This window comes from Vicia villosa, unplaced genomic scaffold (genome assembly GCF_029867415.1).
Source record: "Vicia villosa cultivar HV-30 ecotype Madison, WI unplaced genomic scaffold, Vvil1.0 ctg.000534F_1_1, whole genome shotgun sequence".
NCBI lineage: Eukaryota > Viridiplantae > Streptophyta > Magnoliopsida > Fabales > Fabaceae > Vicia > Vicia villosa.
In genome coordinates, this window is record NW_026705246.1 from 729,691 (window position 1) to 746,236 (window position 16,546).

Genomic DNA, 16,546 nt, shown 5'->3' on the forward strand with positions numbered 1-16,546 from the left:
CCCTAATCCATCCCATATATATACCTAACATATGCTCAGCCACAGGGGACGAAAACCCTAGCCACAAAAGGTGCCCTGAGCTTGCAAAGAAAATTTCAAGAAACTTGGTATTTTCATACTCCTAATTGAAGCCCTTGTTAAGAGCAAACAATCGTCACAACCTCCTCACCAGGTAACATATAGTGCTAATGGACCATTAATATAGTCCCATGATGTGTAGAATATCAGTTTCATGTTCATATTATCATATGCATTTTTATTTTTCGTTCTTCATTATCCAATGCATATTAATCGAATCTAATGCCTTTCACGAGTTCATGATGATGTTTAGAGAAGTTTAGAACCAATCAACTGAAGCTTTGATCCACAGGTCGTGATCCACCATGGTTAGGGCAAAAGGCTCTTTTGATTCGGTTTCATGGATCCAGGCCACCATCGGTTAAAATAACCCCACCGTTGCGTTTATCGGCCTTTGTTTAGTGGTTCTGGGCTGCCCTTTTTGATTTTACTAATTGAATCATGCAGTTTGAAAAATTCAATGATGTTTGCTACAGAATATTCATGCAGAAATCGTAGCAAATTGGTGTTTCTTTGGTAGCTAAATTATGTGCAGGTTTTAAAGGTGAAAAGGTTGAAGAAGACACGCACACGTGATATTGAGATCATTAAGGGCCCAAAGACTATTTGACATTTATTTTATGGTTTTATTCTATTTATTTTTGGATTTATTTACTTAAATTCTATATAAATCAAATAAAATCAAAAAACAAATCAAATTAAATACCACAAGATATTCCATTCATTGAATAAAGACTAAATTCACATATTGAGGCCAATAACACGTTTAAAAAGTTGTGAGGAATAAATTAAGACTTGATTTAGAAAGTTCCCATATAATTTTCAAAATCAAATCTTTTCTAATTAATCCAATTCTTTTTTTTCCAAAACTCTTAACCCTAATCCATCCCATATATATACCTAACATATGCTCAGCCACAGGGGACGAAAACCCTAGCCACAAAAGGTGCCCCGAGCTTGCAAAGAAAATTTCAAGAAACTTGGTATTTTCATACTCCTAATTGCAGCCCTTGTTAAGAGCAAACAATCGTCACAACCTCCTAACCAGGTAACATATAGTGCTAATGGACCATTAATATAGTCCCATGATGTGTAGAATATCAGTTTCATGTTCATATTATCATATGCATTTTTATTTTTTGTTCTTCATTATCCAATGCATATTAATCGAATCTAATGCCTTTCACGAGTTCATGATGATGTTTAGAGAAGTTTAGAACCAATCAACTAAAGCTTTGATGCACATGTCGTGATCCACCATGGTTAGGGCAAAAGGCTCTTTTGATACGATTTCATGGATCCAGGCCACCATCGGTTAAAATAACCCCACCATTGCGTTTATCGGCCTTTGTTTAGTGGTTCTGGGCTGCCCTTTTTGATTTTACTAATTGAATCATGCAGTTTGAAAAATTCAATGATGTTTGCTACGGAATATTCATGCAGAAATCGTAGCAAATTGGTGTTTCTTTGGTAGCTAAATTATGTGCAGGTTTTAAAGGTGAAAAGGTTGAAGAAGACACGCGTGTCACTGTGTAGTTGGCCGGTCAAAAAGTCATCCACGCATCTGGATTCTGATTGGCTGCGCATGGATTTCTTTTTGGTTCACATGTTTTTTTATTTTATATTTCGTTTCCATTATACAAGCGAATTGAACATGCAGAAGAGTTGGTGGGAGGCGACAGGCGTTACTGTTAACCATGGGGGAGGGAGTTCGATCCTCACTCACCCACGTTATTTTATTAAAAAATGTTGCAGGTTTTCACTTCAGGTTCCGATACACCTATGCCACACGTGACCACGCTACGCCCTCACACAAGAGCCGTGAGATCTTCTAGCATTAGATCTGACGTTCACGAAGATGTTGCTCTATCATAGACCTGCAGAGCGCTCCCACACAGGATTATGCGCCCTTTGTTTTGAAATTTTCTTAGTATTTGTTTGTTTGTTTTTTTTTTCTTTTTTTTCTCTTTCTTTTCACTAATTTAATTAACTAAAACAAAAACCAACAAATTCAGTTTTAATTATTAGATTAAAAAAAAAACAACCAAAACAAAAATAATTTTTAACTTAGTTTATTTAACTTTAGGTCTTTTAATTAATTTAATATTAATTTAAGTTAAGAATTAATTTAAATTTAACTAATTTAGTAAATTAGGTTTATCTTTTCAACATGATTTTAATTAGGTTGAATATGAAATTTTGTAGGCTTATTATTAATCTTGTAAAAATGTTCTCCCTCGCGATTTTCTTTTTCTCATCTAAAACTCTATGTATGGCGCATGTATGTTTATCGCTTTTATTCAAGTATTAGAATGTAAATAGGTCAAAAATGTAAATATTTAAATGAGTCGCTTTACTTTCCCGCACTTTTAATTTTCTTATTTTATTACTATATCGCTTAGATGTATGCCTTAGGATTTGTATGATGATACAAGATAATGCAATTAATCGCTAGCTCACCATAAATCAAGATAATTAAATACTTGAATCCAATACACACTTGCACTCACTCACCCCTAGGGTACGCCCCTCTTGGTTGCCTTTCGAAATAAGGTCGTGTCCCTCGAATGTAGAGGTACCCATTAGCAAAAGTCCCTCGATTAAAAATCATCGCCAAGATCATAAGTCCCTCGATGACCCACGATGTTGCCTGCGATGATATGATCTAGTCCCTCGAATGGTTGCCTACGAAACGATGATTGTCCCTCCGAGTATTGCTAAAGGTACCTCTGTTTGTTGCCTTCAAACGACCTCGATGACTCTTCGATGACCCGTACGTCCAATATAAACAAGGATTTCCTACTCCTATATAGTATGGATAATCCTAGGAACTGTAAAAAGTATAGAAAAAAGACCAATTAGTTAGGGTAGTGCTCTTAATCTGCCTAGCTCAACAAAAATATCTTTTCAATGCTCTTTCGAAAAACTAAGGCTACGCATTTACGATAAAGTCCTTATGCCTCTTTTCAACTAAAAAACAAACAAACATGAGCTAAGCAAGTTAAGAGCCCGTAGATAACTACGGATGAAAAGGGTGCTTGCACCTTCCCTTTTCATAACTTACCCCCCGAGCCCGTTTTGTTTTAAAAAAAAGGTCTTTTTCTGTACTTTTTACCTTTCCTAACATTGGACAAAATAAAAGTAGGTGGCGACTCATGCTCACCGTAACATTGTTGCTTTTAAAAATAAAAGTCAGTTCACCGAGTTACAGTATGTTTTTACTGTAAGACAATTAAATAAATGTGGGACACCCTTCTAGTTATCCATGAAGGTACAACCGAGGTAAGAAGGGAAAGGATAAACATATTAACTCATGAATATGAACTCTTCATATTAAAACATGAGGAAAACATTTATGAAGTGTAAAAACACTTTATCCACAATGTTAATCAATAAGAACTATTGAATTTTTTCAAAATTAGAACTTGATTGTGAAAATTGTTAGATGCTTAAACCGAATTTAGCATCCCAAAGTCACTATGATTTTTGAATCTAGAGGTTTTTCATCTATGGACTTTGCTACTCTTTTTGGTAATTTGCATAAACATGAGATGAAGCCGAAAAGACTTGCAGATGATGAGGAAGGCGACAAGAAGAAGAAAACTTTAGCTCTCAAAACACAGGAAGAAAAAGATTTAGACTCCTATGAAGAAATGCCACAGATTGTTCAGAACTTCAAAAGGTTTATGAAACACAAAAAGAATAAGAGGAGAAACAAAAGAATGAAGGAAATCGTCTTTTACTCCTACATGCTTTCAATATGGAAAAAAGGGGCACATAAGACCAAATTTCCTTCAAAATCAGAAAAGGAACAAGAATCAGAGGAAGTTCAAGAACCCCAAAAGAAGATAATTTTTGAAAACTATCAATGTGACAAGATTTATAAAAACACTTGATAAATTCACTAAGGGAAGAGATAACTTGGATATTCTTCTTGTAAAACAAAGAGCATCATATAACAAAGTTGACCTAGGTTATGTACATAGCTATAATGTTAAGAATTTTAATAGGGTGGCAATAAAGATGGTTGATGATACTCCATAAATCATGATGAGGAACATGATTGACCTAGATGGAATTTTTCCTTCCCGTATAAAAAGATAAATCTCTAATGTCTCAGTATTGAACTGATCAAGGGTGACATGGTCTATGCCTTTTGTTCAATATATACATGAGGGAAGAAAGACACACACACACACACACACAGACACACACACAGACACAGATATATATATATATATATATATATATATATATATATATATACACACACACACACACACACACACAAACATTAACAAATAAAGGTTTTGTCAAATCACTTGATATTTTTGTGACTTGAGTAGAAGTAATGTGATGCTAGATACTGATCACTATTATTATATTAAATGTGTGATTAGATATAATTTCCAAAGTCTCAAGAACCTACAAGGTCACACACATAAGGAAATATTAAGGGGAGAAAATAAATAAGAGAAACTTATTCGATTGTGTGGTTTTGCAATGCACTACAATTGATTAGAAAAATGCGGCACACCTCAAGGTATGATGTGCTTAAGTGCAATATAGAACACCGTAAGGTACGACGTGCTTAAGTGCAATATAGAACACCGTAAGTTGATAGGCATTAATTCTCGGTGCTCTTTTTTGGAAGTCTCTTCTCTATTTCTTTCTTGTAAAGTGGAGGAGTGCAACTTTTATTTCCTCGGTATACCTATTGGGTTCGATCCTAGAAAGAAATCAATGTGGAATCCTCTTTTGTTGAAGATGAAGAATCGGTTGGGGGGTTGGAAAAATTGCTTTCTTAATTTGGGAGGTAGAATCACTCTTTTGATGTCTATTCTTACTTCTTTGACCATTTTCACTATGTCTTTTTACAAGATGTTATTGAAGGTGGTGAAAGAGTTTAATAGGATTCAAAGTAATTTCTTGTGGGGGGGGGGGGGGGAGTGGAAGAAAAGAGGAAGATCCATTGGGTTAGTTGGAAGAATGCGACTTTACCTTTTGATAAAGGGGGATTAGGGATAAAAAAATATTTTGGCCTTTAATTTAGCCCTTCTTAACAAGTGGAGATGGAGAATTCTTCAAGGGACCAATTCACTTTATTACAACATATTGAAATCTCGGTATGGCGATTTATCTTCTCATGTGTATAACGGAGGACATGGCACTAAAGACACATGTTTTCCCTCTTCTTGGTGGAGGAATATCTTAAAAATTGGTGGTTGTTCCATTAATGATCCTATAGTTGATTGTTGTAGTTTTGATATCCATAATGGTTTTAACACACCATTTTGGGAAGCAAAATGGTTTGAGGAAATTATTTTGAAGGATGCTTTCCCGGATTTATTCAAGGCCTCTAGATTAAAAGGGGTGTCGGTTGAGGCCATGAAAAGGTGGGTAGAGGGGAGTTGGAGGTGGAGTGATTTCGGGCATTCCACTACTTTTTTGGAAGATTTGGGCCTTTTGGACGGTTTCCTTTTGTTGCGGTAAAGGTTGGAGAGTTTTTGCAGTCTGGCGGAAGGAAAAGATTTGGTTTCATGGTTGTATAATTTTGGGTTGGATTTTTTGGGGGCATCATGTTACTCTTTTCATGGTAACGCTCTTATTCTTGTTGGACCTTCAAACAAGTTCGACGACGCTTTTCGGCTTGTGTGGAAGGCGGATGTACCTTTCAAAATTAAGGCTTTTGGTTGGAGACTTCTTGATAGACTTCCAACAAAGGATCTTTTGGTGTATAAAGGTATTTCTATTCCTTTAGATGATTTAAAGTGCATTTTTTGTGGATTGGTTGTAGAGAATAGGAATCTGTAACACTGTTAGGAGTAAATTAATGGTAAATTCATGTGTTAATATAAGTGATTTCTTCTCTAAACCAATGCAAAAATGTGATGAATCCATAGGTTTTTATTAAGAATTGAACTGAATAAGTTTAGTTCATGTGTAAAGCAAATCGAATCACTTGTGGGTGTTATTGTTGCAGGTTTTGAGCTGAATTGGAACTTAAGAAGAACATGAGGAGGATAGAGAGCTTGAAGTCTCAAAGGCAAAGCAAAAAGTTGAAGTCTGACAAGGGCGCGCCGCGGGAGTTCTAGCCAGCGTCGCGCCAAAGTTTCTGTTTTTGATCGCGCCGCGCCAGCTCGTTGCCGCGCCGCGGCCTCGGCGTTAAAAGCCCAAAAGTTCTGTTTTAAAGCCCTAGTTTTCCAAGTGGTGAGATATACTTTGTGGGAGCGAAATTAGGAGAGCTATCTGATTCTGAAGCTGAGAACAACAATTGAAGGTGGATTCTTTACCAATCGAAGACATTCTATTGATGAAGATGAATTCCTCCATTGATTCTTGTATGTTCTTCATGTCTATGGAGAGCTAAATCCCTCTTGTTGAGTCTAAGGTAGTAGTTAACCTATGAATATACATTACCATTGATTAATTCCTGTGAACAATTGTTTGAATTTATTATCAATAAGAAACCTTGCTTTTAATTTACATCATTGTTGAATCTTTGATCGAAAGAAAGGATTTAACTTTTGCCCTAGGTTACTATATTGATTCAATTGCAATTTGCAGAGATGGAATTGTAATTGGGTTTTCATAATTATCGTTCTTAATTACTATTATCGTTATTGTGATTTGGAGAGATCGAATCTCATACCGGTAAAAGTTATCTAATTTGATTTGCAGACATGGAATCTTATTTGAGGATAAGTGAAGATAATGATTCAAAGGATTGTTCTATTGAGAATTAATTGATAATTGTATAGGATTAGGTTGATGAACCCTAAAGACTCAACATCTTTCTTTAATTGTTAACACAAAGTCCTTTACTTGCTTTTATTTTATTATTTGCTTTTGATATTATTATTAGTATAAAACAAACCAAACCAAATTTCTTAACTCAAAATAAACAACTATAGAAAGGCAGTGATATTAACCAATCCCTATGGATACGATATATTACCGAAAATATTTACCCACAAATACTTTCAACAAATTGGCGCCGTTGCCGGGGATTGGTGTCAATATTGCATGCATTGCAATAGTTCTTATTTTGAGTTTTAATTTTTATTTTCTCTATTTGGTTGTTTCACGTGTTTGCTAGTTTTGCAGAAGATTGTGTATGCGCAGCAAAGTTTCTAGCGATCAACTTCTTTTTGATCCCGAGATCGAAAGGACCGCTAGGAGGTTAAATAGCAAAGCACGAAAAAGAGCGAACATAGCAAAAGCAAGAGACAACGCAACCGCGACATCGTCACAACAACTTGAAACCATTGACGAGTCGCAAGAAGGATTCTTCTTTCACGAACTATTCACGGAGGAAGAACCGGAAGTTTTTATACAACCTACTGTTGGCAACATGGCTGCTAATGGTCCATGTGCTAATAGTCCAAGACTCAATCCTCAGTTCGCGAGAACTGCCGCCAACGGGCGACCGACAGAACTGAAGACCGGTATCATACAATTGATTTGTGCAAGTCCTTTCGCCGGATTGGACCATGAAGACCCGTACACGCATCTTACTCGATTCTATGAGTTAGCGGGTACTACGGGTGTCGCTCAAGCTGATGAGGAAGCATTATTTAAGAGGTTGTTCCCACACTCTTTGCTATCTAAGGCAAAGGATTGGTATCTGGATCAACCCGAGGTAGTGATGACAAATTGGAACACATTGGAAGAAAAATTTCTGGAAAGGTTTTACTCTCAAAACCGATTCTTCGAAGCAAAAACAGCAATAGCAGTATTTTCTCAAGGTAGTAATGAATCTTTGAATGAAGCATGGGAAAGGTATAAAGCTATGTTGAGAAAGTGCAAAGGACACGGTTTTTCTGACGTTGACCAAATCCATATGTTCCGTAACGGTCTCACAGCTACAAACAAGACACTTTTGGACGCCACAGCTGGTGGTTCTCTCATGTCCAAAACACCTGAAGAAGCTACTCAGATAATAGAGCGAATGGCTCTAAATGATCGTCAAGGCAATCATGATCGAACAGTAAGAGATAAGAAACCCGGAATGTTAGAGTTGAACAACAGTGATGCTCTACTTGCTCAGAACAAATTGCTAACTTCACAAGTGGAACTTTTGACACAACAAATGTCTAAATTACCACAACAGATCAAGGAGCTGAACTGGGTATCTAATTCATATCAAGTTGCTAAGTGCGAATTGTGCAAGGGAGATCATCAAACAGGATTCTGTCCACCAATGCAAGAAGAAGAAGTGAATTACATGAACAATAACCAAGGACAAAGGCAGAATCAATATCAGAACCAGCCATACCAACAAGGTTATCCACCAAGATATAACAATCAAGGGTACCAACAAAGGCCACCGAATCAAGGGTATCAACAACAAGCATTCCAACCATACACTCAACCACCGCAACAACAGCAAGGAGGACAATCCAAGTTAGAGGAAACAGTGAATCAGTTCATTCAAACATCAGTGATAAATCAGAAGAACCAGGAAGCTGCAATTAAAAATCTGCAAACTCAAGTGGGGCAAATAACACATCAGCTTACTCTACAGGCACAAGGAGCCTTGCCAAACTCAACCGTGAAAAAACCGCAAGACCAAGAGAAAATTAATGCTGTTACAACAAGGAGTCAAAAGGGTTTAGAATCGGAAAAAGAGAAAGAGGAGATAGGTGACCCTATGGCGATGGAGGTAGATCTGGAAATAAGAGAGGACCTAAAAGAGCCAGAAGTTGGAATACTACCAATGAAACCAGTTGAAGAAAAAAATAAGAAAGATGTTGAACAGGTGATTAAACCATCCCTCCCTTTGCGAGTAACAAAGAAGGATTCAAAAGAGAAAGACGTTCGGAAATTTACGTCCTTATTCAAAAAGTTAGAAGTGAATTTACCTTTCTTTGAAGCACTGGAACACGTACCTGTGTATAAGAAATTTATGAAGGAGGTATCGGCGAAAAAAAGATCACTAGAGGGAGAACCAAAAATGGCAATCGAAAAATGTAGTATAGTCGCTGCAGCAAGAAAAATCCCAATTAAGAGAAGAGACCCTGGGGCGGTGGCGATACCATGCACTATCAAGAATATATCATTTAAAAAGGTACTTCTCGATTCTGGCTCTAGTGTGAGTCTAATGCCGTTATCCATTTTCAAAAGGCTTGAATTAGACAAGATTAGTGAAAGTAAGTCGCAATTACGGTTCGCCGATCACACTATTAAGAAATCTTATGGAGTAGCGGAAGATGTACTAGTAGAAGTTGATAAGTTTGTTTTCCCTGTTGACTTCCACATCATGGACATTCCGGAAGATGAAGAAACTCCGATCCTTCTTGGGAGACCCTTTTTGTCGACAGGACGCTGTAATCTTGACATTGAAAAGGGGACGCTAACGCTAAAATCATTTGATGAAGAAGTAACCTTGAAGATGCTGGGAGTCAAGAAACACAGGTCAGGGGTAAATGAGAAAAATTCAACTGGTATACCGGAAGGTGCACAAGAAAACAAAAATCTCAAAAACCTCCAAGAAAAAGTCTCTAACATATCTTCTCCAATGAAACCAAATTATGATGATGTCAAAAGTCAAAAGAGGGCTAAGGAGAGTGATAAGAATGGGGAAGATAAAGTGAAGAGAAAAGCTATCCATGCTTTTTATCTTCATGAGTTTGTGGGTATGGAAGTACAAAGTAGCGAGTGTTGGAAAAGGAAATACCCTCCATAAAACAAGGGGTAATGGACCGTCGAGCCATGCGACGTTAAACGAAGCACTTCGTGGGAGGTAACCCACACTTTTAATGTTTTGTTTTGTTTAGCTTTTATTTCAGGAAATAATCAGGGAACCCGTCTGGTGAAAGCTAGGAGGCAGCAATTGATATTGCGTTACTCTCTGTATGTCACCCTCTCGGACTTGTTACGAAACATTGAGGTCAATGTTTAGTTCAAGTTTGGGGGGTGGAGCTATTTATTTTTGAATTGTTCAAATTTTCTGTTTTTTTTTAATTATTTGCTCCCAGTTAGAGTAAGTAGTCCCATAACAAAGCGAGAATCTCAAGCGAAGTATCAACAAGGAAGCAACATGTATGAAAAGTGGTAGGAAGTGAATGTTCAAAAATTTTTCACTTTCACTTTCTTTTTCAATAAGTAACAAAGCAGGTATGAATTTTTGAACTCAAACTCTTAATGTGTGCAATGAAACTTAAGGTGTTAGTAAATACTGTCAGAAGTTCTTTATGGTACATTGTTTGTTGGATCGGCTTAGCCTTAACCATTGTGAGGAAAGCTTTCCATTGTTTACTATATGCAGGAGACCATCAATTATTTTGACGTGTTTGTATCATGCTAAACCGTTTGTTGCATCGTTTGTGGAAATCTGTGAAAGTGATTGAGGCACTTGTTTGAATCTGAGAGTTCTTTTAGCCTATTCCAATAAAAAAACTTATTTGCTTCTGTGAGAGTGTGATCCTTTGCTAACCATTCTTTGAGCCTGAGGTCAAGGTAAGTATCATAATATGCACCAAGGAAATACCTGGTGAGTTTGATCTCAATAAAAAGTTTTGTTTTGGACCATCAACCATAAAATTTGGTGATGTGTTTTCTCTTTGACCTATTTTAGAAAGTAGGGGAGCATTCATATAATCTAAATACAGGTTGATCTCCAAGTTGGGGAGAGTCACATTCAAAAGAAGAGTAAGTACTTATGGTAATCGGTGAAAGATAAAAAAGTCGTAGCTTGAAAAAAAAAAAAGAGGAGTAACAACGTTAGAATATAACGGTTGCTGAAAAAAAAAAGTGAAAAAGAAAAACCAAGCTACGAATGAAAAAAGATGGACAGGTAAAGGAAGTAGAGTTTTAGAGAAAAAGAAATAAGTTATGAATTGGATGCTTCCCTATATTAGGAACAACCCTTGATTATCTTCTTTTCTTTGAATCTAAACCACATTACAACCATAGAAAGACCTTCTGATTCTCAGATTCCACAAGACTTGATGCGAGCAATTTGGTGAACGTATGATATGGATCTTTGTTGATTTAATTGTTTGGATGAGTGTTTAACCCCTCTTTTATTCATCATACTTTTTGATGAGAGTGATTAGTGCTGATTCAATTACAATTGTGTAGTGTTTTGAACTTCTGGAGGTAATTTGCTTTCAACGTTTGTTTCATGTGTATATTCTGAGTTTGCAGGTAGAAGAGGAGTATTTGACTTAGTTACTGGATTGAACCACTTGAGAAAAACTTTTTGAAAAACTTGTTGCTTGATTGTCGGTAAACTTTGCTGGAGGTAAGTAATTTTGTTTAGGGACAAACAAAACTCTAAGTTGGGGAGAGTTTGTTAGGAGTAAATTAATGGTAAATTCATGTGTTAATATAAGTGATTTCTTCTCTAAACCAATGCAAAAATGTGATGAATCCATAGGTTTTTATTAAGAATTGAACTGAATAAGTTTAGTTCATGTGTAAAGCAAATCGAATCACTTGTGGGTGTTATTGTTGCAGGTTTTGAGCTGAATTGGAACTTAAGAAGAACATGAGGAGGATAGAGAGCTTGAAGTCTCAAAGGCAAAGCAAAAAGTTGAAGTCTGACAAGGGCGCGCCGCGGGAGTTCTAGCCAGCGTCGCGCCAAAGTTTCTGTTTTTGATCGCGCCGCGCCAGCCCGTTGCCGCGCCGCGGCCTCGGCGTTAAAAGCCCAAAAGTTCTGTTTTAAAGCCCTAGTTTTCCAAGTGGTGAGATATACTTTGTGGGAGCGAAATTAGGAGAGCTATCTGATTCTGAAGCTGAGAACAACAATTGAAGGTGGATTCTTTACCAATCGAAGACATTCTATTGATGAAGATGAATTCCTCCATTGATTCTTGTATGTTCTTCATGTCTATGGAGAGCTAAATCCCTCTTGTTGAGTCTAAGGTAGTAGTTAACCTATGAATATACATTACCATTGATTAATTCCTGTGAACAATTGTTTGAATTTATTATCAATAAGAAACCTTGCTTTTAATTTACATCATTGTTGAATCTTTGATCGAAAGAAAGGATTTAACTTTTGCCCTAGGTTACTATATTGATTCAATTGCAATTTGCAGAGATGGAATTGTAATTGGGTTTTCATAATTATCGTTCTTAATTACTATTATCGTTATTGTGATTTGGAGAGATCGAATCTCATACCGGTAAAAGTTATCTAATTTGATTTGCAGACATGGAATCTTATTTGAGGATAAGTGAAGATAATGATTCAAAGGATTGTTCTATTGAGAATTAATTGATAATTGTATAGGATTAGGTTGATGAACCCTAAAGACTCAACATCTTTCTTTAATTGTTAACACAAAGTCCTTTACTTGCTTTTATTTTATTATTTGCTTTTGATATTATTATTAGTATAAAACAAACCAAACCAAATTTCTTAACTCAAAATAAACAACTATAGAAAGGCAGTGATATTAACCAATCCCTGTGGATACGATATATTACCGAAAATATTTACCCACAAATACTTTCAACAAACACCCCATACATAACTGACTAGTATATTATGCATGAAACGTTAAAAATTGATACTGAGTACATACAAAAGCTATAGATATAGAAAGATCCATATTGAGTACAACATGAAATTCTACTAGGAATAGAAAAACATGTGTCTTCAATGGATCTGCACAGCGGAAAATGAGATCTGACGAGGTCTCCGAGCCATCACCACTTCCAAGTCTTCAGTCCAAACCTGCTACTGACCAAACGCTACTAAATTGCACCTGAAAAAAATATAAGTTGATTGGGGGTGAGATTACTAAATCTCAGTGAGTCCTCCTATCCTATGGGTCCACTCGGATCTACAGGGTACATGCATCAAAACCGAATCCACCATTGATTCGGGGTTTATCCTCACATCCGGTACAAGTACGGAGAAAACAAGGAATCGTCCACCATAGGACTCATCATATCACAAGTATACAAACACGTATGCCAAAACCCATACCCGTGTACGGGGAATCCAGAAGCGTGTTAATGCCTCGACTAGGTTATAAAACACACCCTCGATGAATCACGCCCATGCCTATTGTCAAGAGACTTGTACAAGCACACCTCAAGATGATTAGACGGGTTCGCACAAGCCTAACTGGCCGCGAGATGACCTTAGCCTAATTGGCGTCATTGTCCCATTAACCATCCTCACGCACATGTGTTAATGCCGAGTACAATACGCCTTCTTGACACATGGGTCCATCGGGCGAAAGCCTAGTGATGCAGCCTACATGACACCACTAGAGATTGTTTACCTGTTATGCGTAGGCCTACTTAGCCGCATAACGCCACCATACCGAGCACGCAAGTGTGTTAACGCCAAGTGGGAAAATGCCTCAAGACCCTCACAAGCACACTGCAACGATAGCTCAGGTGTGAGCCCAAGATCACATGATCGGGGCTGTCCCATTGATCACAAAGCCCGGGACATAACGCAACCTAGCCCCCGGCCCGCTTCGATTCAAGCATACACACGCATCAATCGCCAATCACACAAGCACACAAATCCCAATTGTTTAACGGAAACAACGGGCATCAACAATATATTCATGTCTCATCACAATATGGCATTCACATTTAAACATAATGTAGCAATTAAGTGCAATGAGATTAATTCATTCTAATCATGCATAATTCACATATTAAAATTACCACATCCATGATCATATATGACATTAGCATTTTTAAATACCAATTAAACAAGTCTCACATGACTAAGGAGACATCCGGTTCCCTTTACGGAATGAAACTGTTCTCGGGGGAAAATAGCAACATTCAGTTTCCATCGACAAGACACACTAAATGGGGTTCAAATATAATTAAATCAAGCATTCTGGTTTGGGGACCAATTTTATTAGAAAGTACACGTCGCTAGCTTTCCAACGATATAAAGTTTGCGCGAAACGGACTTACGACGCAAAAGTTACGGATTTCTAAAGTTTGTTGATTTTTGCACTTTTGCCCAGGGTAACCGGTTACCCAGAGTCCAGTAACCGGTTACTGGCATGAAAAATGCCCAGTAACGCAATTTTCTACAGAGTAATCGGTTACCCAAATGCCAGTAACCGATTACCCTGAAGCAGAATCAATTTTCTGCATTTTAAGGGTTCTAAACTAGTCCCAAACCTAAACCAATCCCAATCCAATTACCTATAACATTCCAAATACGAGTCTCATCATATTTTAGCAATCTATAGCATGTAATTGATCAGAAGAACACATATTCGGTTATTATCACATAAACAAGTTTTAGTAATCACATATTATGTTTTTATCTCACAATCCCTAAATCCCCAATCACAAACCCTTACATGCAACACCCCCAAGTCACTATCTAAGGACTCACCTTGGATCAAATGGAGGTTGAGATGATGATCATGCAGCCATTAAGCTTCCTTCTTGATCAAAACTTCCTCTCTAACAAGAACAAACCCGTAATCCCTCTCTTCACACTTTCAGCATGACTGACACAACTTCAAGCTCGATTTTCTCCTTCAATACAACACCTATGAATGCGAATTAGTATACCAAATCGAAGAGAATTTCGTTAGCTTTCCAACAAGACCATAACCGTTACGATCAGTGTTACGAGCAGAGAGTTATACCTGATTTAGTGAGTGCTGCCCATGGTGTACGAAAATGGAGAAGATGATGATGAATAAAAGCTTCTCTTTCTTTCTTTCTCTCAAATCTACTCATAAAATGTGATTTGTAATACACTCCATCAAACATGGCCTTAGGTTCACATGCAATTGAAGACTAATGACCAAAATGCCCTTCAACTAAATGAGATTTACCACTATGCCATTTGGTTAGGTTATAACTAATCCACTCACTTCTCTTAACTCATAGTTTCTCCTTAGCACTTCACAATTTTATGTATAATCATGCTTAGACCAATATGGGGTATTACAGAATCATTCTTTTTCTGGTTGTTGCATGGTTAAGAGCTTTTGGAGCGAAATTGCTCTTTGGGTAGGTAAAGTGGATACTTTGGAAGATGAGTGTTTATCGAATTTTATGGATTGACATTTGTTCTTTCTTAAACAAAAGGTTAAAGAGAGTAAGGTATACGTTATTTGGCTCGCCACTGCTTGGACTTTATGGTTGTTAAGGAATGGGGTTTGTTTCCGGGAGGAGGGATGAAACGACAACAACACGGTGTGGAACATAAAGCTCTTGGTTTGGAAGTGATCTTTTTGCGGTAAAATTACGCATTTCAATTATACCTTTTACGAGTTTAGCAAGGATCCGTTGTTATTTCTCTCGTAATTTTAATTGGATTGTAATTTTTCTTTTTGTCGGGTATTCCCGTCTCTTCGTGTAATCAGGTTAGACAACCCTTAGTTCTCTCCCTTATATAATATCTTGCTTACACACAAAAAAAAACATTAAATAAATATTTCAAAATCTGAAATTAATACGAGTCATTAATGTAAATTCAACTACTATTATTAAATGTTCTCAATTTTCATTATAAGTAAAAATCTCATTTGATATATATATATATATATATATATATATATATATATATATATATATATATATATATATATCATGTTAACATGTGTCCTTAGGATTAAAGATACTATAATTAAAAAAAAATTAAATATAATTAAATGTAAAAAAGTAATGTTTAAAATTTTGACACATTAAATGCACGTGTTTCAAAAAAATATTTTTATAAATAATTTATCAACGTATGCCCTTAATGCACATGTTAACTTTTTCACATATATATATATATATATATATATATATATATATATATATATATATATATATCATATGAGAATGTCATATTTATATGAGAATCTGAGTATGAATCTTAACAATTGGATTTTAAAATAAATGGTGGAGATTATGCGTGAATCTTTTTTACTCTCTCCTACATCATTTATTTCAAAATGTAGGAGAGAGAAAAAAAAGATTCACCCATAATCTCCCCCATTTAGTTTAAAATCCCATGGTTTATATTCATTCTCACATTCTCATATGATACACCCTCATATATATATATATATATATATATATATATATATATATATATATATATATATATATATATATATATATATATATATATATATATATATATATATATATATATATATATATATATATATATATATATATATATATATATATATATATATATATATATATATATATATATATATATATATATATATATATATATATTATTCACACGTCATATAACTAAAAAGAATAAAAAATATTTAAAAAATATACGTTTGGTTGTATTGTGAAATATAATACAAACTAGAACAAATGAAATTTAGGAAAAGGATTTAAAAGTATTTTACAATCGCCATTAATTAATGACAATTATGTGTTTTTCAATTTCACTGTTTTCAAAACTAAAATTCAAAATTGGAAAAGAAAATATCTGAGTTGTTTTTCTTTTTATGTTTTAAAACTAATAAATAGGAAACAATTTTAGAAAAATACTTTTATA